The following is a 23401-nucleotide window of genomic DNA, read 5'->3' as shown; positions in this document are numbered from 1 at the left end:
GCGACGTTAAATAAAATCACAAAAAAAAAAAAAAAAAGTCATATGAATATAACAATCAGCAGAACCATCGTTTAATCTCCTATTAATTTATTGAAAAAACTTTCATCCGGGCAAATTGGCCAAATTGGTACCTACTTTTTTCATTTTTTTTAGTCCACATCCCCTAAAAAAAAACCTTTATTTTCGTACTTCAGCTTATGAAGCAAAACAGCACCTGTAAAATTTTAGTGGGTGAAGTTTAAAATTTCAATGACAAGAGTAGGTAGGTATTTTTGGCAAGTTTGTCCCATCCCCCCCCCCTAAAAAACCACTTCAGATCACAGCAAAATTGAAATGAAACTGATTCAAATATTTGCGAGTGGTTTTTTGAAATTTTCAGATAAAGAAAAAATTTGGTAAAAAAACTAATACTTGCGAAAAAATGTCAGCAACTGAGAAAGTTTTTATGTTTCTGGATGTGAAGAATTTTCATTTGAAATAAAACTAGACCTTTTTGTACAGAGCAAAAGCGCAAAAATTTTGAACATTTTGTTGACATTCATTTCATTTTTAAATTTAAACAAAAAATTAGGTAAAATCTGAAAAATTATCAAATTTTGAAAATAAAATTAAAAAAAAGTGAAATTTTTTCCTCTTCGAGAAACTAAACATTACGCAGATAAAATTTGAGTTCGAATTAACGGTGGAAAAAAACTCTCATTGTCTCGTCGCAATTCTATATGACGCATTATCGATCTACCTAATTGGCTATTTTGAACGAGAACATGTTCTTGAATTGTGTACCTATAATCTATCCGAGCAGATATAGGCTGTTATGTGAATTAAGATTACTCGTATTTCCATATGAATGAAGATTAAAATGATCACGTGCCACAAGTGTAAGTAATTATGATTAAAATAAACGAAAGTGCGTTATATAGCGATTAATTAAGGGCAATTGAAAATGGTAATAGGTAGTAAGTATACGTATTTGGAAATCAAACAAACTCATCACGTATTAAATGAGCTCATCATAATGAAAGTAGATAACATTATTTCTCAGCATTTAAGTAACGAGATGATTTTCTTCTTTACTTAACACCGTGATTTGGTCAATAATCCACTAATAGTTTAATACGACTATATTGACGAGCCAAATAATACATTTTTATGGATTCTTAGAATTTCGTATAAGTAAATTTCAAGCCATTACGAAATGAAATCCGGAATCGTGAAATTCTATTTTTTTTTTATGGTTCAATAAACACTCAGAATGGTTCAAGTGCGGAAAAATGCGCTGTGTAATAAATCCACCATTATTTGGGAATGAATATCGATTCGAAGAGTAGGTACGCCGCCGATCGCCGATGCTATGTGTACAAATGAGCCTTGATCTTTGAGCTTATCTTGGAATTTCCGCTCTTGATAACGATCTACGGTAACCTAAAATGAGTTAAAATTAACCCAACACCTTGAAACATTATCGAAATTATTTTTTAATCGGACTTCTTACAGCACGAGGTTAAAGACCTCCTCTTTTTATGTTCGCCAAGATACACAAAAGGATCATTTTTGATTTTTTTTTCAAATTTGAGGTCGAGGGACGGAATATGAGGAGGGGCACTAAAGATTTTTTAGTTTATTTAAGTATTTACAATTTGTCCTGTATTCGTAGAAAAGGAATCATTCATCATCGAATTTTATTTTTATAAGAATTAAAAATATTATCGGTACCTAATCTGACGTAGGTACCTATACCTACTTACACATAAAAAATAAAATAAACACAGATTTTTACAACCATCTCGATAACTCTAAATCTATAAATGCACACATTCTTCCCCAATGCTTTCTCCGAATAGGAAGGTAGACTTTCCAGAAACAGAAAATCGTCACAAAATGACCATAAAAACATCAACAAAAAAATCCAGTCGTTTATACAAACGGCGATTTCAATCGAACAACAAAACTACATTAAACGAATTAAAAAATTCCACGAATAAAACACGTGATTCGTTCGTTGTAATTATAGCTTTAACATGTCAACAGAGGGTGTAATATTCGTATAAAAATTGGTTAAACTAGTAAAACTAATTTTTCGTTTAATTGACAATTTTGCAAGAGCCATTCGGCAGTTAGATGATACAATCATGTTCACTTAGATGGCAATTTTTTGCTAGTTGAACCTTCATAATAGTCAGACTAGTTACAAAAAGGAACATAAGATTTGAACCATCACCGAGTCGTAATTAATCACTTGAGAGTTCGCAGTAACGTACCATTTTGATAAGAATTAATACCAATTTAAATTTCTAAATTGTATTGTTTGAATTCTCGGAAACGGAAGGGCTTGGAAAAAAACCTCTACGTGGAGATGAATTTATGCGAATATTATCAGATTATTTGAAGAAGAATTACGAAAAGTCGAAAAGACGAAAAATACTTACAGGAAATGTTGAGTAACTATTATAATCGAGCGTTGCCTAAATGTGGAGACCGTTAAGTAAGATTTTAAGTCACATAAAAAGGAATGAAACTAATCGAAGAAATTTAGTAAGGTTTTCAAATTATTAAAAAAAACTGTATGGATTTGATTATCGCAGGCATACGATTGAAAACTGTTCAATAATGAATAATTCACAAATGATCATCAGGTAGGTATACAGGACAATTTACACAAACAAAGTACACCTAACTAGCTGCATTGGCAAAAAATTTATTCCAAAAAATAAAATGATAAAAAAAATAAAAACATATGTTAATTAGAAAGACATTTGAAAATTTATACCTACCTAATCATGATCGTAATCAAAAAATAATTTCGATATTAAAAATATTAAACGTGCAGGTTTCCAAGTCACCATGCGTCGTACCTTTCTGCATTCTACCTATTTTTAACCCATGTTTTTCAATATTATTTTTAATTGGGCATTCGGACTTAGAGGGGAAATGGTAGGTGCGCGCGCATTTTTATCTCGCTGGACTGCTGGAGGGCTGAGGGCAAAGTCTTATCAAAACGCATTCCAAACTAATGAAATTGGGTAGTTTTTTTCATTTTTCTCGAAAAAAAGAAATTTGGTGAATTTTTACGAAGACGTACATTGAAGGTATTTAAATTTTCTATCGATTGGTATAAAGTTTTATGAATTTCGTGTTCTTATGAAAGTTTTAACGAACGTTTTCCCTCCTGGATTTTTGTGTACGTTGACTTTATTTCAAAATTACTTAGAATTTCAATTGAAATGATTAGTGAATTAGCAACGTAAAATATTCAGAATTTCATCCTCTTTAATATGGTTGTTCATTGAAAGTTCTAGCTTTTACCATTCAAAAGTTATTCATGCTCAAGGTTGTGGAAACAAGAGATGCGCAGCGAAAACCGTACTTAGAATTGAAATTACTTGAAATTTTCAGCGAACATGTAAGTGTTATTGTACAGCAAAGTATTCGTCATTTTATCCTCTTTCTTTTGGTTTTTTCCTCGGAATTCCAGCTTTCACCATTCAAAAGTTATTGGAGTTTAATGTTGTAGCAACGTGCAACGGTAGTACTTATCAGTTAATTACAAAGATGTAAACAACAAGTAAAACATCACGTTCCCTCACGTTGTACAACTTTCAACTGTAGTAACTTTTGAACGGCGAAAGCTAGAATTCTGAGGAAAAAATCAAAAGAAAGCGGATAAAATGACGAATACTTTGCTATATAATAACCTTTACGTGTTCGTTGAAAACATTGAGTAATTTCAATTCAAAGTTTGATTTCCGCTGCGCACTTATAGTTTTCACAGCTTTGAACTTGAATAACTTTTGAATGGTAAAAGCTAGAACTTTCGATGAACAACCATATTAAAGAGGATAAAATTTTGAATATTTTACGTTGCTAATTCATTAATGGTTTCACTACAATTTCAGAGTAATTTTCATTTAAAGTCAACGTACACAAAAATCCAGAAAGGAAAATGTTCGTTAAAACTTACATAAGTTCACGAAATTCATAAAACTTTATATCAATCGATAGAAAATTTAAATACCTTCAATCTATGTTGTCTTAAAAATTCATCAAAACTTTTCTTTTTTGAGAAAAATGAAAAAAACTACCGAATTCCATTAGTTTAGAATGCTGTTTGATAACAAGTTGCCCTCCAACGAGATAACATTGTGGTGGGGATAGCCATTTCCCCTCTAAGTCCGAATGCCCAATTACTAAACGTGTTAATTATCATTTTTACGCTTTTTATAAACAAATTTCAAACTAACGTTCAACGTTTAGATTTGCAGACGAAGGATATTTTTAGAACCAGCGGTAATTTTCCAATCATAAATCAATCATTTTGTCACGAATACATCGAATTACGAACGATAAGAAAAGTGGTTTGGAAAAAGGTTAACGAAAACGAAGCACTATTATAGGGTTCAATTTTAAGATTTTTTCGGGTCATCTAAAAAAAAAACGTCGACCTAGTCAACGAGCGATTTTCTTTATTTTCTCTATTAAACGTACGAGTATGTGGTTAGATAAATAAAAGTACAATGTTATCTACTAAGGTGCGATAAAATAAACTGACAGGAAGGTCGTACCCGGCTCAAATTAGGGCAAGCTGACAAAGGTACTCTATATTGGATTTTTTAAAGTTTATTTCTCGATGTAGTCGTCATCTTGCTCTTGCTCTTGCAGCGTGTAGGTACGTCAAATGAATAAATTCAAAAGATATAGGTAGGGTAGGTACTTAAAAGAAACGACGAGTGCCTATGTGAACAGGAGAGAAACAGTTGCTTTTGATGCGAAGTTTTCTCACCTAACTCTTTGATGTCCGAAAGTATATTATGAGAAATTAAATGAATGAACTTTTGAAAAATTTCATAAGAGAGGGTTAAATGAGATATTGAATGGCAATTTTCGCAGAAAAATTTGAGTTTAGATACTCATTTTGAAAATTAGGAAGTGGTTAAAAAGCGATTGAAGACTGAAAGGAATCTTTTGAACGGGCACACCCCGATTCGAACGAAATCCAGGTGGAAAGAAAAAACAAAGTCCTAGAACCCACGTAACCAAAATTTCAGACTCTAAAAGTTCATTTTTGAATTATTATGGTGAAATTTTGACCAATTTGTAAAGAAACAGTGAAAAAAATCAAGTTTTCAAAGAAGGCATCAAAAAAGTTCAAAAAAATAACCACAACATTATTTTTAAAAAAATTACAATTTCTCGTTCTTATTTTTCTGTTTTTTTTTTTCATTTCATCTCGTTATTCTCGTTTTTCTGTTTTTACTCATTTCATCTTATTTTTTTTTCATTTACTTACATTTTTTTGTATCTTTCATTGTTGTTCCATTTTTCCTTTTTGTATTTTTTCTTGTTTTTCTCTTTTTTTTATTTCATCTGATTTCTTTTCATTTATATTTTTTTTCATCTTTCATTTTTGATTCAATTTTCTTATCTGTTTGTATTTTTCCCTTTCTTATTTTTCTGTTATTTTTTTTTTTTTCATTTCATCTCGTTTTTTTCGTTTGCATTTTTTGAATCTTTCATTGTTGTTCCATTTTTTTGTATTTTTTCTCGTTCTTCTTATTTTTCTGTTTTTTCTCATTTCATTTAATTTTTTTATCTTTCATTTTTGTTCCAATTTTCATATTTTTTTTTTGTATTTTTTTCCTTGAATACTTTTTTTATCACAAGTGTCATATTGTTACATAAATCCTCATATACGTACCGACACGTAATGTGCAACGTGTTCAATTTCATGGTTAGATTTATGGAGGGAGGGGGGCAAAACTCCACCGAGGGGGTCAAAATGAAAAATGTCTGCAATTTCCAAGCTCAGCGCGAAATTTTATACCATTTTGATAGGTCATGTTCAAGTTTTCAAATCCATGTTCAAGCATAGTCTTTAAAGGGGAGGGGAGGGGGTGGAGATTGAATGAAAAATTTTGGAGCAAAGATATTCCCAAGCAACGAATATGAGAATCATTCCGATTGCGTACACATAAATCCTCAGTATCGACGTGTAATGTGCAACATTGGTTTAATATCATCGTTATACTCAGTTTGGGAGGCAAAACTCCACCGCGGGGGGGGGGGGTCAAAATTAAAAATGATTGCGATTTTCGAGTTCAGCGCGAAATTTTATACCATTTTGATGGGTCGCATCGATATTATCAAATAGACAATGCATTATTGAATTCTGGGGGTGGGGGAGTGGTAACAAGCCTATTAGCGCACATAAAATCGCGTTGTGATCGTATTTTTTCGCCGTTTTTGCGCAGTTGGGCTTCAAATAGCCCCGTTTAACAAACATCCAAGAATCGTTCGGTCCTGAGCCATATCCTGAGCATTGGAGCCATTTTACCATCAAAAATGGCCAAAAAAAATGCATAAGATCGCATTCAAAGTGCCATAGAATGCAGTTGTGCAGGGTTTCACGGAAAAAAAGTACATATTTGGCATCGGGAGAAGTCCCCCAACACAACTCCGTCGAGTTTTTTCGGTCCCGACCATATCCCCAAAATCACCTTTTTGAGGGTCCACCCTCCTCCCCCCCCCCCCGTTGAAAATTCCAAAATCAACTTCTTGGAGCACTTTTTCGTGTATGGATTTTTTTAAGAATTACTGGGAAAAAAATGAAACCTTTCCCAAATTTTTGCCAGGAAAGTAAGACTAATCTGGCAAGACATTTCGGAAATTTTTAGTAAAAAAAGGAAGATTTTGACAACTTAGCGAAAGACAACGTTTTTTTGGGTCAATTTTTGCTAAAAAAAAAAAAAGGAAACTTTGGAGCAGTTTTTGAAAACATTTTACTTTTTAGCAGTTTTTAGCAAAAAAAAGTGGAATTTTTTGGTAACTTTTGGTCAAAATGAAACAGAATTTGTTTTTTAAAAAAACCTTTTGAAAAAAATGTTTTTTGGTTACAAAGCGACACTTTGGAAAATTTTTGGGAAAAATTGAGACATTTGGAATTTTTTGCAAAGAAGCTACAATTTTTTGCAATTTTTGGCGAGGAACACAATTTTTTTGCAATTTTGGCAACAGCCAAACTTTTTTTCTATTTTTGTCTGAAAAATTTTATGAATTCGTCAAAAGTCCAAAAATGTGTTCACAACCTGGAATTTTGATTACCGAGGTTTTAGGACATGCTCAATTTTGATTTGGTTTGGTTTCGTTCAAATCAGAGAGGGTCAATACAAAGGTTCTCCTGTAAGATTTATATTTTCGAATTTTCATTCAGGCCATTGACTTCAATTAGCTATACTGTATAGGTAGGTAATTAAAATATTCATTCAATTTCACGCCCCTTCACTTGAATCTTCACAGTCACACTCGATCGAACGTTAATCGAAGAATAAAGCAGGAAATCATCGCGAGAATAATGAAAAAAATCTCATTGAGGAACAAAATAAATTTCTCGTATAACAATAAAAATAATCTAAAAAAGTACTCTGTACAAGGTAGTCGGTATTTCAAAATCAGCATAAAGCCTTGACTTTTTATTTTATAAAACTTTTATAACTTTATAGTACATACGAGTATAACAATCATTGAGTGGAGACTACGTTTAATAACACTTTAATCCTGCACAGTCAGATGTTTGATGATGCATAAGGAGCCAAGAATAATACAACGTCATAAATTAAACAAATACAAACTATAATCCGAGCGAAATGAAAATAATCAAGCTAGCATAAGTTTTTCATGTAAGTTTATTTCGAGTAAGTACCGTCTTTAAATAAAAGTACCATAACTTGGCGAATGAAAATTCTCATATCGTAACGTTCGGAGTTGATAAAAGATTCAAGAAAAAAAGGCCCGCTCCATTACCTACGTACGTAAATAACGATGGTCATTTGCACGATACGTGGAGGGTTTTTTTTAGCTCGTTATTTTTAGGATGTAAGTATTTTCCTCGTAATTATTTTTAATCGCAGAAGACAAAGTACTGCAGTTGTTTTTTCGAATGTATGTAATCTCAAAGGTGGATGATTTTTTTAAAGATACGACGACGACGTCGAAGTATTTTTATCGCGGTTTATACCTACCCATATTATTTTGCGTATTGCCCCCGGTGTACCTCTACCTATTGGCTGGCGGCGTGCTCGAAGCTATAATTTGTCCACTACACATCAAAGACACGCAATGTACCGTTGAAGTTCATGGTTAGTGTCATTGAAATGTACGCATAAGAGAGCGAGATAGGCCAGGCCACGCGGTTAGCTTGTGTAATTTTTGTTGATTTAGTCATAACATATGATTTTTTTCTTTCGTCACGACACCGTTTAATGAAACCTATTTTGATGGTATTTGATCAAAATAGATATTTTTATATAGCAACCCAATTGTACCGAATTAGAAAGAGCTTATTAATTTAGGTTTTATCGATCTAGATGTTTTAAAAATTTATATGCGTAGGGCACGAGCACGATATAATAGGTCTACTTACGTAAGAATGAAACCCACGTAGACGGAAATTTACTCCCCTGAGCGAGAAAGAAACCTCCGAAAACAAAGATAAAATTAAACGTTCGCTCCATTTTCAGGAAAAACAAAGCAGAAATTCGTATTTTCTTTCTCGCACAGCTGCATTGTTTTCCAAAATTTGAAATAATCTCTCTGGAAACGCTTCAGTTCATTCATAAAATTCGCCAAGTTTTTCAAAACTTCCCACAGGGTTGTTATTTCGTAATATTCATGCCAACAACTACACACAGGGTATCTATTATTCATAAAGAAATCAAAATTTGACAAAAATAGCGTCGGTTGTGGTTTTTTTAAATTTTCATGCAACATACTGTGTACTCGTATAATACAAATAGGTACACGTGAAAAATCATGCTATACCTACGTCTACGATGACGGCAAAGAATTAGATATTTTTTATTTATAACTGGGAAACTTTCTAATACAGTATAAGAAGAATATACGTTTACTTACCTAGGTAAGTATTTATAACCGTTTTAATTATTAATTAATACGTCTATAATTGCTCAAATAACGTATACCTAGGTATACCTAGTTACCTACGTATGGGATAAGTACTGAATAGAAAATTTTCCGTGACAAGTCTGACGTCAATAAACTTACGTAAAGTTTCAATCAGCCATATATAAACTTTCCCTACATTGATTGCACCGGTGCCTTGGTATTCGTGTTATAAATTTTTATTCCCTAATTACCATACCAATAATATGCATTTCATTAAATGACTTTGTCGAGTTAACGACCTAGTAAGAATTTTTTTTCCAAAGCTACCGAACTGGGTTATGTGCATTGGGCGTACCCTGAATCTAAAGTACATTAAAACGTTTATGAATGGAATGGCGATGTGGAAAATTTACGATAATGAATCTCTGGGGTATTTTAAAATTCCATCATGAACTCGCCAAGTTCATAAAAACCATCGAAGTTGCCCTAGTTACGTTAAGGAATTTGTTAAAAATTTATGAAAATGTATTTCGCCAGCAAGTCATAATTGTGTATCACGGTTTGAAGTTGTATGTTGGTGAATTGGGGTTTGACGTTGACTGCAAGCAGTGGACTGTTGGATCAGCTCACTGCAAATCGACTCTTTTAGAGCCTCTAGCCAGTTTTGAATAGGTACCACCAGAAATCTAAAATTGCTCTGGAGGGGGCAAAAATAAACTTTAGAACCTATATACTTAACAATCGCAATTTGACCTGTTTGAAGCCTCGGTCAAGTTTACAAATTTCTCCAGAAATTCAATTTTAAAGCAAACTGTCAAATAGCTCGTTAGGTTACATATGAATCTGCTGTTATTGCTGTTAATATTTTTTCCCAGGCCATACTTAAGCAAACATTTTTCAATTTTTTTTTTTTTTTTTTTTTTAATGAAAGAACACTTCTACATTACTGAATATTGTGGAATTATGAATAAAAAGGGAAATTTTAAATCGTTTCAGAATTATAAAAATCATAAAAACAAAAAGATCACAAAGGCTGATCCCTTTTCCATTGAATCCCTCATTTGTAAAATGATTCAAATCACAAATCAGATTAATTTTTTAACATCATGAATCATATTTTTAGAAAAAATCACCAGTGTTATTTTCTCTTTGCTTTTTTCATCATTTTGAATACCTAGATAAATAAATTCAATAACACATCAAGGGCATTTTTTGTAAGATACCTAGCTATTTACTCATTAGCTTTTCAATATCTACCCGAGTGTTTCTGTAAGTATCAGAGAGACTTCTAAGAATTTTTTCTGTAAGGGATGCGTAAGGAACTAGACTGCACGATTCAAGAGTGTTTTTTTTACAAAGGAGAAGGGTATGTGGATCTCTAGTGGCATTTTTTTCAATTTTAAAGCAAACTGTCAAATAGCTCATTGTGTTACTCCAGTTTGCTGTGGTTTGTTGGTATCAATTTTTCTGCTGCTTCAGCTTCAAGATTTCATCATCATATTTTCAAGGTACTGTAATGGTCAGTTTAATTGTTTGCTGCTGTGAATTTGATTTTTGTTATTTTTTCACTATAATGTAGGTAAAAATGTTAACAGATGTAGAGCGACATCAACCATTGACCTGAAGTAATCATCATTGACTCAGATGATGATTATGATACCAATGCTGGTGATGTGCAGCAAATCATGCATCCTTCTTCTTCCTCGCTTGCCCGTATCCGCACATTGCAACTACAAAATCCCAGCAACCAGTTCCTTCCAGCTATTTCTGTCCTCGGCCTTTCTCGTGCATTCTCCCAGTGACATTTTGGCAGTTTTCTCGATCAAGTCCGTGTATCGGGTGGGTGATCTTCCCCTTTCCCCTTTTGCCTTCTATGTGGTCTTGGACTGTCAGTTTTTCCAGGTTGTCCTGTCTCACGATGTGTCTGAAGTAGTGTAATATTCGTCTCCTGATGACCATGCTTAGCCTTTCCTTTACACCCAGTTGTTGAAGTATTGGCACATTTGTTTTTTTTTTGGACCCAGCATGCTGTCCAGCATTCTGATGCATACAGGAAGATGGAGAAGACTAGCATTTTTACAATATTCTCAGTTTTGTGGCCTTTGTAATGTTGTGGCTTTTCCATATCCAGTTGAGCTTTCCCATTGCTGTCTTTGCTATGGCCAACTTTCTCCTGATTTCTCCAGCTGAGCCTCCCTGATTGTACAATCTCAGACCTCTATACCATCAATCTCCAAGATTTCAGGTCTGTTCTTTTGCTCCCTGTCAATTATCATTATTTTCGTTTTTCCTTTGTTGACCCTCAGACCTGCCTCATTGCTGGCTTCTTCAATTTTCTGGAGCATACGCTCAGTAAGCGTGAGCACTTAAGCACAACACGGTGGAGCTATTCTCGTGAAAATGATTGCAAGGAAATGGGAATTGCCAGTTTCCCTGCAAATGACGAAGTTTTGACTTCAAAATTATGAAGGATCTACACTACAGTGAATTTTTTTAGTGTCCGAGTTTTAAATTGTTATTTGTGTCGTCCAGAAAAACAATGAACTGAATTGTACAAGCTAAGTACTTACGGACGGATTTTACGATCGTTTTAGTGTCTCTGGGAGTGAAATAAATTAATCGCTATAATTAAATATAAGAATAATAAACAATAGATAGTTGATTAAATATATTGAATATGTATAGCAATAAATGCTAAATGCCCAAATGTGCGAGAAGATATAGTTAATTGAGATGTTACCCCAATGAAAGTTCTAATCGCACTGAACCCAAATTCGAAATTGATTTAGGAGGTTAATGACGTTTGTAGAGGGGGAAAATCCTACCTGCTTCTCCCTCTACCAACCCCTTAACCAAGCAGGTAGTAAATGTCATAAATCCCCTAACCTGCAGGTGTGAGAAAGTTCGGGAGAACAATGGAGTGAAATAAGGGTTATTTTATGACCCTGATAAGATCAAAACATGACAAAATAATGGGGTCGGCAGGTAACAAATAAACTGATGAACAATGATCAGCAGGGGGTCCGAAATAAAAACACCTGCTTGATCCCACTTGCTCTAGAATTCCGAACAGGGAGGTCAAAATTCGGTAAAGAATCATCAAATTATAGCGCAAGTGCTTCAATTTCTTGTGATATTGAATCCTTTCGTTTTGGAAAACATTATTTTAAAACACAAGTTCGCAAAAGTCAATCAATTGCACAAATTACGCTCAAATTCACTCGTAAAATCGTAAAATACAAGTTCCCGTTTGCTTGTTATAGCTCCAAAACGTGGGAGTCACGTCATCAAACTTACTGAGCATATTTCCTTCATCTCATCTGGTGTCTCTGCAAGCAGGGTTGTGTCATCCGCTTATCGTAAGTTTGATAATGTCTCCTCCAATCCTGCAGGACAGTTCTCATTACCCATTCTCTGTATGCATTGAAGAGAATTGGGCTGACCATGAGTATGCACCCCTGTCTCACTCCTTTTGCTGTATGGAAATGATTGGTGAGCTCTCCTTCAACTCTCACCTGTGCCATATTGTCCTCATATAGACTCTCCATGAGACTGACAAATCATCAATGAAATGCCACCAATCATGCATCCTATTACTAATGAAATGCCACTAATCATCATCAGGGTCATTCCACGTCAATTCGACCAAGAATTAGTAAGGAGGGTCGGCGATTTTTTTGAAATTTTTCAGACCTTTTGAAGAGACGATCAATGGAGCAAATCGCAGCCCTCTAGCCCTTTTTTAAAGGCTGCTAGGGGGTGTCAAAGTTTTCAGTGAACTTGAAATATCATCCATTTCAGCAGTGGATTACTTGATAACCGCGATGCCTACCAAAATGGAACTTTTTCCAATAGTTAGGATGCAGTTAGGGGTTTGAAAGGCTTTTTGGTGATATCATAAAAATCAGTGTTGCCACTTTTTTTTCGGACGAAAAATTAGCTCGAAAAGTTTCAAAACGTAGTTTTTATATTGTTCCGACTCTCAAAAATTCCGAAAAAAAATTTATTATGGACAACTTTTTATGCTGAACAACATATTAAAAAATTGGGGTGGCATTATGTTGTAAAGACGATTCTAAAAAATTGAAAGTTTGCGAAAAAATGCGACTTTTTGATTTAAAACATGAAAAAAAGTTTTGACTGATGAAGTTGACCCGTTTGACCCCTATTTTTACGTATCCGTTGAAAAAGTTGAAAAAACCCCTTCACTCGATGAAATGAACTCATCTAAAAAAATCAAAATACGAAAAAATTCAATTTTCAATTCAAAGCATCAAAGAAAGTTTAAATTTATTCAGTTGTCTTATTTTGACCTCTTTCTGACGTATTTCATGAAAAAGTTGATAAAAATCACACTCATAGCAAAAAAATTACAATTCGTTAATTTTTTGAATTTTTTCGAATTTTGATTTTTTGAGATGAGTTCATTTCATCGAGTGAAGGGGTTTTTTCAACTTTTTGAGTGAAGTATAAAAATGTACTTGAGCAAATGGGCCTTCTTCAAGTGACAAATCTTTGCTACTGGATGGTCATGTGACCACTTTTTAGTAGGTACATTAGAAAATGGGCCTTCACAACGAAGTAAACTAAATAATCGAATCGAAAAGTAAAAAAGTTCGCCGCAAAAAAGTAAAAAACGAAAACACGAAAATCAGATGCCACGTGACATTCGACATAAATATTATGTTATTGCAATTTGGTTTGAAAAAAATTGAAAAAAAATGTGTTTTCAAACACACCAACTGGTATTACGTTTGTTAAGCTACGTGACTAAACGCGACAACCACACACTACATGTGACCCATATTTAATTTCAATACAAGTGTGTTTTTCACTGGTATGGTATGGTTGATGCTTCGTAATGAAACATTATGTATGAATTTTTCGCCGCCACAACACCGACAACTTTCATGAACGCGAACGCCAACAACATTGTAGCACGTAAAATACTACAATGAGAAATGGAATGGTGACGGGGTGTGACGGTGATTAATACGATATTTTATAAAAAATGATTTCGCTAAAGTAAACGTCAGCTTGTGCCATTAACGCTAATGCAAAACGATTTTACTTTCACAGAACAATACGTAGCTGCGTTTAAAAGTCAACATTGAAAATTTCCAACAGTAAATGCGTTTGGGTTTTCAACAATTGGTGGGAAATTCCGATAGGATCGAGTATGGTCTCTTAATGCATCCATAAATGCATCTAGGCTATATGAAAACATGCCAAAGACCGTGAAATTATTCCAACATGAGTAACCAAAACAATCAATTAACGATAGGTCGCGATATTTCAATGTGCAACCAGATTTTACCTCTTAAGGTCGCGAACGCGATATCATACGAACTGCTTAAGATAGAAATGGAATGACATGACTGGACGTTTTTCAAAGAAATATCGTTTATATAGAGTTCAATTCCTTGAAATACTTTCAGATATCCACGAATTGAATACAATTATCACTTCTCTTCGCAATATTGTCGATTGTTTTTCTCTACACGAAAGAAATTCTGCGAAAAGAAAAGTTCAATCTTGAAAACTGCAAGAAGCAAATCTCTAGGTAATTTTAATCCATGGCAGCTTGAATTTCCAGGAAACTCACTGGATAGAAAAAGCTTGTCCACAAATCTCGAAAAACTGAATTTTCAAATTCGAAAAAAACAATCATTAAACTTTTACTCAGATGAGAATCTTAGAGCTCTACAATTTGTTTCTCTTCCCATTTTTCACGAGACTTGGAACCCATAGGTTGATAAAATAAATCAATTTTTTGAGCAGAAAAATCTCAACTTCAATCAAAACGTGATAAAACATTACAATCATCAGTATATCTCTGTGACCAATCGGACGTGATATCATACGTTGTGCTGAGTGTACTGGTTGACTTGTACTTCTACCTACTCTTACCTTCACATCACGTCAATAATAGGTACATAAACCTTAGAATGATTTATTCCCATTGATTCGATCGTGTCAGTAATAAAAACTTTTTATCGTAGTTTTCCACCTGTAATAGGTACACACGTACCTATACATAGCCCATAGGTAAAGTCATCAAATTTCACGCGCAGGAAATGAGAAATACTACTCGTATACCAAAACGTTATCGATTGATTACACCATTGAAAACATAGGTATAAGTGGGCACGAACGACTATATAATATTAAGGTATACGACCATTACGACCATACTACGTACTACGTAGACGTACCTCTACCTACCTAGGTACCTACGTTAGATGCACATGAAAGAATCAAGCATCATCGTCAGTACCATTGCAAACTATTCTGAAATCATCGTGATGGAATGTGGTGAACGAGATTGCGGTCAAGAATTGCTGTATACGTGTGTGGTGTCGGCTGTACCAGTCAAGGACTGTTAAGGTCGCATTAGAGATCCTCCGCATACAACCGCAGTATCTATTAATACGTTCAAGTTTCAACTTATAAGAGTATTTTTATAAGTCGCAAAGAATGAAAAAAACGTAGGCGGTAATTTAGTACACTCTGTAGATAACCGCTAATACGATAATATTCCGCCTTATAACTGTTATTTTGTTATTTAATTTTGTATTTTTCGCTTTACATCGCATTTTTATCCGTTACCTTCCATGGTACGTAAGTATATAAGTTCATTAGATCGTAGATCGTACGCCGCCGTACCCGACTACCCGTACGATGCGGTCAAAACGGTTCAAGAGCATTTGTTTTGATGAGTAGCGCCATGTGCGCTTGGATGAATTACAAGGTTGCTCATTTTTATTTTTACCTACTTGGTTGAGAAGAGTGCCGAAGCAGAGTGCTTGAATTTGCAGTGATGAAGATGTTAGAAAAATCACGATAAATGAGTATTCGAGCGTGTCACTTCCGCGTCTCGATGACTCATTATGATTTAATTCGCGGATTCGGCGAAATGTTTTTGTCGCAGTTTTCAAACCAGACCATGTTTAGTGTTCGAGTGTTCTTAAGAGGAAATAGATACCTACTTAATATCTATTTCTGAGTACATCCATGTTGTTGATGAAGGTACCTACTCGTATTTTTGATTTCCATGAAAAGAAACTTACCCTATATTTTACGATAATATCTAAAAATTCAAATCGAAAACATGGTTAAAGCAGGAGGGCACATCAGATATTTAAACTAGAGTTCTTTCTCGTGTTTCAATACGTACTCCAAAAACATTATTATTTCAAGTGAGGTATGATTCAAAGAAATTGCAAATTTTCAATGAATATGAAAGTTGAAAATACTTCAAATTTCTCAATTTCTTCCAGGCATGATTCCTCATCAACGCCTTCTATAGAGAACACTACCAAAATCATAATTTGCGACCTCAAAAACAAAGAGATGCATTAAGCACCTATGGCAAAATTTCCTAATTTTATCTAGTCGGGGAGCCCACATAAGGATCACTTGCACCCCTCCCCCGCCGATCCTCAGGGACAACTTTTTTCTTAAAGGAGGAGTCCTAAGGTTCCAAGGAACATTTCTAGCCCTGGTCCTCAAAAAAAAAAGTGGCCCTACTTATACAAAACGACGGACATTTTGATTGACAGGTCAGCCGAAATCGCAGATTTTGCGTTCCAACATAGCACTAGCAATGCACTTTAGCACTTGAAATTTTGACAAGTGATGAATTTTTGCCTGCTCTTTCGATCTACCTTTGTACGGTTTAAAAAATTACTCAATTTTTAGTGAATTTTCAAAAATCAAATTTTGGCCAAGAATGTTGGAAAAAATCAAAATTTTACCAATTTGACCTAGGAAGCTGAAATTTGGGATATACCCTATTTTCGACCTGCCAAATCGATTGGAAACTGTTTCAAACCGTTTTGAGCAGTTCTGGAGCCTCCAGCAGATTTTTGAAACTCGAAATTCCCACAAAATTTCATCAAATGGAGTTGGAAAGCCGAAATTAATTCTGAAAACTAATTTCAATACGCTATGAAGTCGACTGCAGGTGAATTTCAAGTCGTTTTGGAGCCTCCAGCCATTTTTGGAAAATTACTGGAGGCTCCAGTAGATTTTTGAAGCTTGAAATCCCCACAAAATTTCATTAAATGGAGTTGGAAAGCCGAAATTAATTCTGCAAACCAATTTCAATACGTTATGAAGTCGACTGCAGGTGAATTTTAAGTCTCTTTGGAGCCTCCAGGGATTTTTGGAAAATTACTGGAGTCTCCAGTAGGTTTTTGAAGCTTGAAATTCCCTAAAAGTACTTATTTGGAGTTATGTTACCTATCACTCGAAAAATCACCAATTTTCTCCTCCAACCCTCCTCAACAAAAAATATTTTCCGAAGTGACACTTGATAATCGGACGAAATTTGAAAAAATAATTAAATATACTTAACAAAAAATAACATTGGAAATTTTTTTAGAAAAATTAAAACAGAAACCGAAAAATGTCGTTTCAAGATGGTTTATTTGTTTTCGAATTATTTGTACACAGGTCTGTGAAACCGAACCGTCTTAAATGTGTAGATCGCATTTTGTTTTCGTTCTTAATGCTCCTAGATAGATAAACTGCAATGAATTCTCCAATTTATAGCCTAATTTTAATATGTTGATGTTGCACTTTTCATACCTATATAATTTAAAAATTAAGTAGGTACTATACATTATATTATAGTAAGTTTAAAAACCGTAAAATTCATTTTAATTTTTGCCATTTTCGAGTTATTTTTCATATTTTGTGAACAAAAATTTATCGCCCTTCAAAGCTCAGGTTCGTGTTCCTGTGGTTTTATTCAATGCAATTTTGCAGCCCTTCTCTTACTACAAAAACGAAACTGAAAATTGTGAAATGAAAATTTCTGAACCTCATCATTTTTAAAGCCTTTGATATTGTTGACCATGAATAATTAGAAAGTGTCCATGTCCAAGAATGATCAATTCTGTACCTACAGTTTTATAGGTACCGTATGTACCACTTCATCATTTTTCTGAATTGGAAATTACCTTTTTTTTGTGTTGTGTTTTTCTTATCATGTCCAATATTCTTGAACAGTCTGTACTCTCTCATTCACCCCCCCCCCGTACCCAGCAAAAAAAAAACATAAAAATGTTCAAAGTTGTGGTTTTGGAAAAAAACTGAAAAAGGAAACATGAAGCGAAAACAGTTTTTAAAAAGTAAAAACAAAACAAGGAAAAATATGGTCTTGTAATTAAAAAAAAAAAAAAAAAAAAGTAATCACCTCGAAAATATAGATCTGAAAGCATCAGCACTCTGAAAAACTGCAGAAATTCCTCTTTTCTTCTCATTTTTTCTGAATGTACTGTGTTCCAAAAAAAAAAAAAAAAAAAAAAAAGGCCTGAGTAAGAAGGAACCCATTTCAAAAAAAATCTAAATTTAATTAGATTGTTTATTCCAAAAATAGTGACTTTTAATTGAAATTCGCTAGAATAGTAAATTTTCAAACTGAACATCTCAAAAATGAGTGAGAATCAGATTTTCAGTTTTACATTCTTATAATCTGCCTTTTTTGAAATGAGAATAGAGAAATTCAAATTGTTAAAAATAGGCAATAGGTACAGTCCGAATTGAAATGAAATCATATTTTTATTCAGAAGTTTGACTCTATCAATTTTTTTCGGTAGTATAAGTAGTCCTAAGAATCATTTTTTTGACCAATGCAAAATATTTTCTCAAAAATCAATATATACTTACCTATGAATCATTACCTACGCATATGTAATTTACCCAATAGAAATTATATTCACGTAATCAATTTTTTTTTAAATGTAATGAGAGAGAGTCTATATAAGGTATAATATAAAAGTATTTCAAAGATCAAATGAAACAGAGTTTTTCGGAACGAAAACTTCCAACAACAAATGGACTGAGCCATTAATTTCTTGGAGAATTCGTCTACGTCTGTTTAAATCATGTTTATAAATATGGTTTAAATGGACGTCACAAATCAGGTCATCACCTTACCTACTAGGTAATTATAATGCTACGTGATTATTTCCACATTATAAAACTATTTTTAAATTTCTGCAAATCTTCCACAAAAGATAGATTTTTTGATAATTGAAAATTGGAATGACCTTTGATTTTTTATTTCTATTTGACTACAGAATAATTTTTAGAACCGAAACGTTTACCTATATAATGTTCGATTTTGTCAAATAAATTCGTAGAATTCGCGAAATTCCCCCCCCCCCCCCGCTCGATGCAATTTCCACGTAAATAAGCACACAACTATGTAACATAAACATAAAGAAAACCCATTTGAGAAAATTTCAATCAAATCCAAGAATGTTAACGAGAAAGCCTAGCCAAAAAACCAATCGTTCATCGGTATTTTTCAACCTAAATGAACGAATACCATACGTGTGGTAAATAGAAAAACCAGTCTTCATTTGAACGTTAATTTGGCTACTGCCATTGCCACTTCCATATAAATTGCTCAATTCGCAGTTCGCACATGTGAACCAAATGTGTATTCAATTTCCCAAACAAACATTAGACCTTGCGAACATTTAAACGTTGAACTCTTCAACGTGACTGCTCAAATAGTCTCCACACTCACGTGATCGTAAAATGTGCATAGAATCGATCTCTACGTTAAATAGTAAGACGAGATGCAAAATTTAAATACGACAAGTCGACAAAAAACTGGACTCCTATATAAATTGGAAATATCAACCATCGACCGTCATCACCATGCATGAGTAACGCATGCAATAAAATATTTTCAACCGAGAACTTCAACTTTTTGATGTACTCGTACGTAACATTGACGTCGTCGAGTCGTCGTATCCTTCTTGGTATTTTGTTTAAAGTCATTAATAAATTATATAAAAATCTAAAGAGGAAAGAAAAAAAAGAAATATCGACTGCATAGCGCATACCATGTTCTAAATACTCGCACATTTCCAATTCACGAGCCAAAAATGCAAGTCATCGCATTATACGCGAGTACGATGAAGCTTTGGCTCAATACATTTTCAATTAGAATTACTCGTATAATGCCAACAAAACATAACCTTCTTATTTCATTGAACATAGACATTCAAATACGGCGTATTTAAAATGAAAATTTCTCAATTTATAAATAAAATAGTAAATCGGACGAAATTTTCATACAACCTTATTTTTTTCTATAGTTAATGGGAGGTAATAAAATTTATTATTTGCGAGTCTAAAAATCCTATACGAAAGGTTATCACGATGTGGAAACGTCTGTTGGATGCAGGCTAAGTAGGTATAGAGAGAACAAATTTTATTAATGCATTATTCAAGACAATTTAATTATCCCACATGAATTTCAAAAGCTCTAATTGCATTTTATACAAATTAACTACTTGCATTAGAATTAATCAAATTCATAAGCTTAGCTCGTAGCTAGGGTATTAAAAATTTAAATTTTAAATGGTGCACACTTGCATAAAATTTATCTAACCATACGTGGTGTTGATAACGTAAGCGCATTTTTGGCGAACGTGATTACCTACCCATTGACGTAATTCTAATGGTAAATCGACATCGAACACATAAATCATTACCTACATACGAGTATTTTGTTGTTCGATCGATTCAACATTGATGAATGATTTTTAACGAATGGGCGATTTTTTACGATATCACCGATCACGTTAAATACTCGAATCAAAGCTGTACAAAATGATAAAACGAGAGAAAAAGATGTTTAAAATTATTTATATCCATATTCGCGAAGAAAATATCCTATACCGATAGCCTTGATAGGTAAGATGGTAATAACATTCCTAAAATAAAATCTGCACTTTAATTCATCAATACGATAAGTTCAATTTTGGCTACTTATACGTATAATAAAATGCTAAAAATAACGCATAATGACCGTGTACTAAATCAATAAATTTGAGTATGTACTTTCATGTTTTTTAAAAAAAAGAAGAAAAAAATTAAAAAGAAAATATCAACATGAGAGGAATGAATTATTATAATTGGTTTATTTTTTTTTGAGCGAGAGCAAATATTTCGGCGCTGTTTTCTTGAAAAATATCATTTCTTCTATTTACTTTTAGAGTTAATTTCTTGGAAGCTGAGAGAATGTGAGTGTATGGTATGAGGGTACAAGGCTGAATGATTCATTATAGGGAGTGGTAGGATGTATTTTAGAAGTGATAATTATTATGACGACTAATCTACACGTACATAACCTACGTCTTAATACATTCGTTTAATGACGCTGAGTTGATCGTAAAAATGACCGATAAAGAGAATAATCGGATGTACCTATAGACCAACTACGTATCAATGGTGCAATGATGATATGGCGAGCAAGATGCAAGATGCTAGTCGATGAGATAAATTACTAGGACAGTGAAGTCATCTTGACGGAAATCAAAGCACTTAATTACTGAATTGAAGATCAAAGGAGTCTTCAAACCGGTATAATGCAGGAAAATGTCTTAAGAATTTAAACTAAACATACTCGATAAATCATTAGGAAAATAAGTAATCAATATTGAAAGTTTTTCAGGATTTTCTCCTTTTATACATGACTTTTTTTTTTCTTTCGAGCATCCTAGTAGAGTATTGAGAATAATTCAAAATTATATTCAGAGAATTTTTTTTGGGGGGGGGGACAATGAGATACACCCAAAGATCTGAAAAAAAAAGACTACATACCTCCCTCTCCTTCCACCGAATGAAATTTCTTGTAACTGCATAAAAAAGTGTTAAAAACGGCTTAAAATATAAAAACACTGAAAAAAAAAAAAAATGTTGAACTTGAATTTACCGAAAATAATTTGAACATTATGACAATTCAGTGGCAAAAAATGTACGAAAAAGCGTGTTAAAATGCTGTAGAAAAAAAAAAGTTTAAAAGCATTAAGAATTCAAAATTATTAAAAATTAACGAAACAAAAAGTAATGAAATGGGAGTAAAGTCTCCTTTCAGTCCTCCCCATAAGGAAAGTTTTAAATTATGGATATGTTGTTTGCTCAAGTTGACTCAATATTTGCTATTCCAAATAAACAGAAAAGTTCAGCTAAATATAAGAATGCTATTTTTAAATTTTTGATATAATTTCAGCAAATTCATTAATCTTTTTCCGTGTTCTTACAAGTAAGAATTGATATCATTATAATTTCACTTCAATGAAAGTAGTAAGTAGAAATTTCAGAAATTCGTATTTTTTTTAAGTTTTTGATAGTCCGGCAATGTCAAAAATTCATAGAAATTTTTTCCAAGTTCTTGGAAGTCATAAGTAAAGACATTTTTTGAAATAATTCTACTTTAAATGTTTGATCTTGATCAGAATTCAATTTTTTTCAAGTTTCTAAAAGTCTGACATTAGTCAGAATTCAATTGCTTTTTTTCAAGAAAAAGTAACCAAAAAGTAACTACAAAATGACTAAAAAAGTGACAATACATGGGCAAGCAGAAAAAATAAATCACAGAAAAAACTCACTTGTTTTTGTTTGTAATTAAAATCTAAAACTGGAACTCGACAGAAATTTGTACAATTTTATCAAAAAGCATGACTTGTAATTAAAGTCAAGTAAGTGATACTTTTTTGCAATTTTTGCCAAAAAATTTGAATAATTTTGCAACATTTTGATTTTTAAAAAAAGACCTAACAGGTTTTTTGGCAATTTTGGGGACCAAAGTGAGAATATGCGACATTTTTTCGCAGAAAGTGAAAACTTTTTACAATTTTTAGTAAAAGATCGGGCTTTTTAGTAATTTCTGGTGGAAAAAACGATACATTGGTAAAATTTTCAAAAAAAAGTGAGACTTTTTGAAATTTTTTGCAAAAAAAAACACAGTTTCCACTTTTTAGCAATTTTTGGTAGAAAAAGTAACTTTGACAAAAAAACAAAAAAAACACAATCGAGACTTTTTGTTGATTTTTTTTGTAAAAAAACAAGACTTTCGCAATTTTTGCCAAAAAAACAATATTTTTTTCTATTTTTGGATATTTTAGAAAATTTTTGAAAAAAGTGAGATTTTTGGGTATTTATTTTTAAAAAATGAGAATTTTTGGAATTGGGAAAAAATGGCCTTTGAACAAAAATTCTGAAAAAATAAGCAAAAGTTACTTTCATAACTTTAATAGGTAAACTTTAAAAGTAGGTAACTAAATATTATGAGCTCTGAATGTGCTGAATGTGCAATAAAAAGTGTTGAAAATTTGTAAAATTATGTAGGTAGGTAAAAACACTCTGGAGTATCATAAAATCGCAAAAAAGATTTTAAAACTGGTTTTTCATAAAAATCCCATTGAAAAGACCATTTGAAATATCTAAGATTTTAAGAGAAATGGTTGAATTTATATCGAGTAATAAGCTTTAAGCTGGATCAGAAATTTATTATATCAGGTCTTTGTGAAATTTGCGCATTCTTAAACATCTGTTCGAATTGAGGCGTAATCGGATTTTTATGGTTGAAGTACTAAAGTACGTACATGAGTTTGACAAGTCTTTAAAAAATACCTTTTGAAAAAAAATCCAGTCTGCTTCAAAATATCCTGCCTAATTCTCTATAACATTTCGCTTT

The 23401-nt window shown here is 32.9% G+C and overlaps 1 protein-coding gene across 3 annotated transcripts in view; it reads right to left on the bottom strand.

The window, feature by feature from the left end:
• Positions 1-23401, bottom strand: part of HLH4C (Helix loop helix protein 4C) — a 110713-nt gene that overhangs the window by 49188 nt on the left and 38124 nt on the right. The window lies entirely within an intron of this gene.

Source organism: Planococcus citri, chromosome 2, assembly GCF_950023065.1.
Source record: "Planococcus citri chromosome 2, ihPlaCitr1.1, whole genome shotgun sequence".
In the NCBI taxonomy this organism is placed as follows: domain Eukaryota; kingdom Metazoa; phylum Arthropoda; class Insecta; order Hemiptera; family Pseudococcidae; genus Planococcus; species Planococcus citri.
The sequence above is the reverse complement of the archived record's forward strand: the minus strand, read 5'-3'. Positions and strand labels throughout refer to the sequence as shown.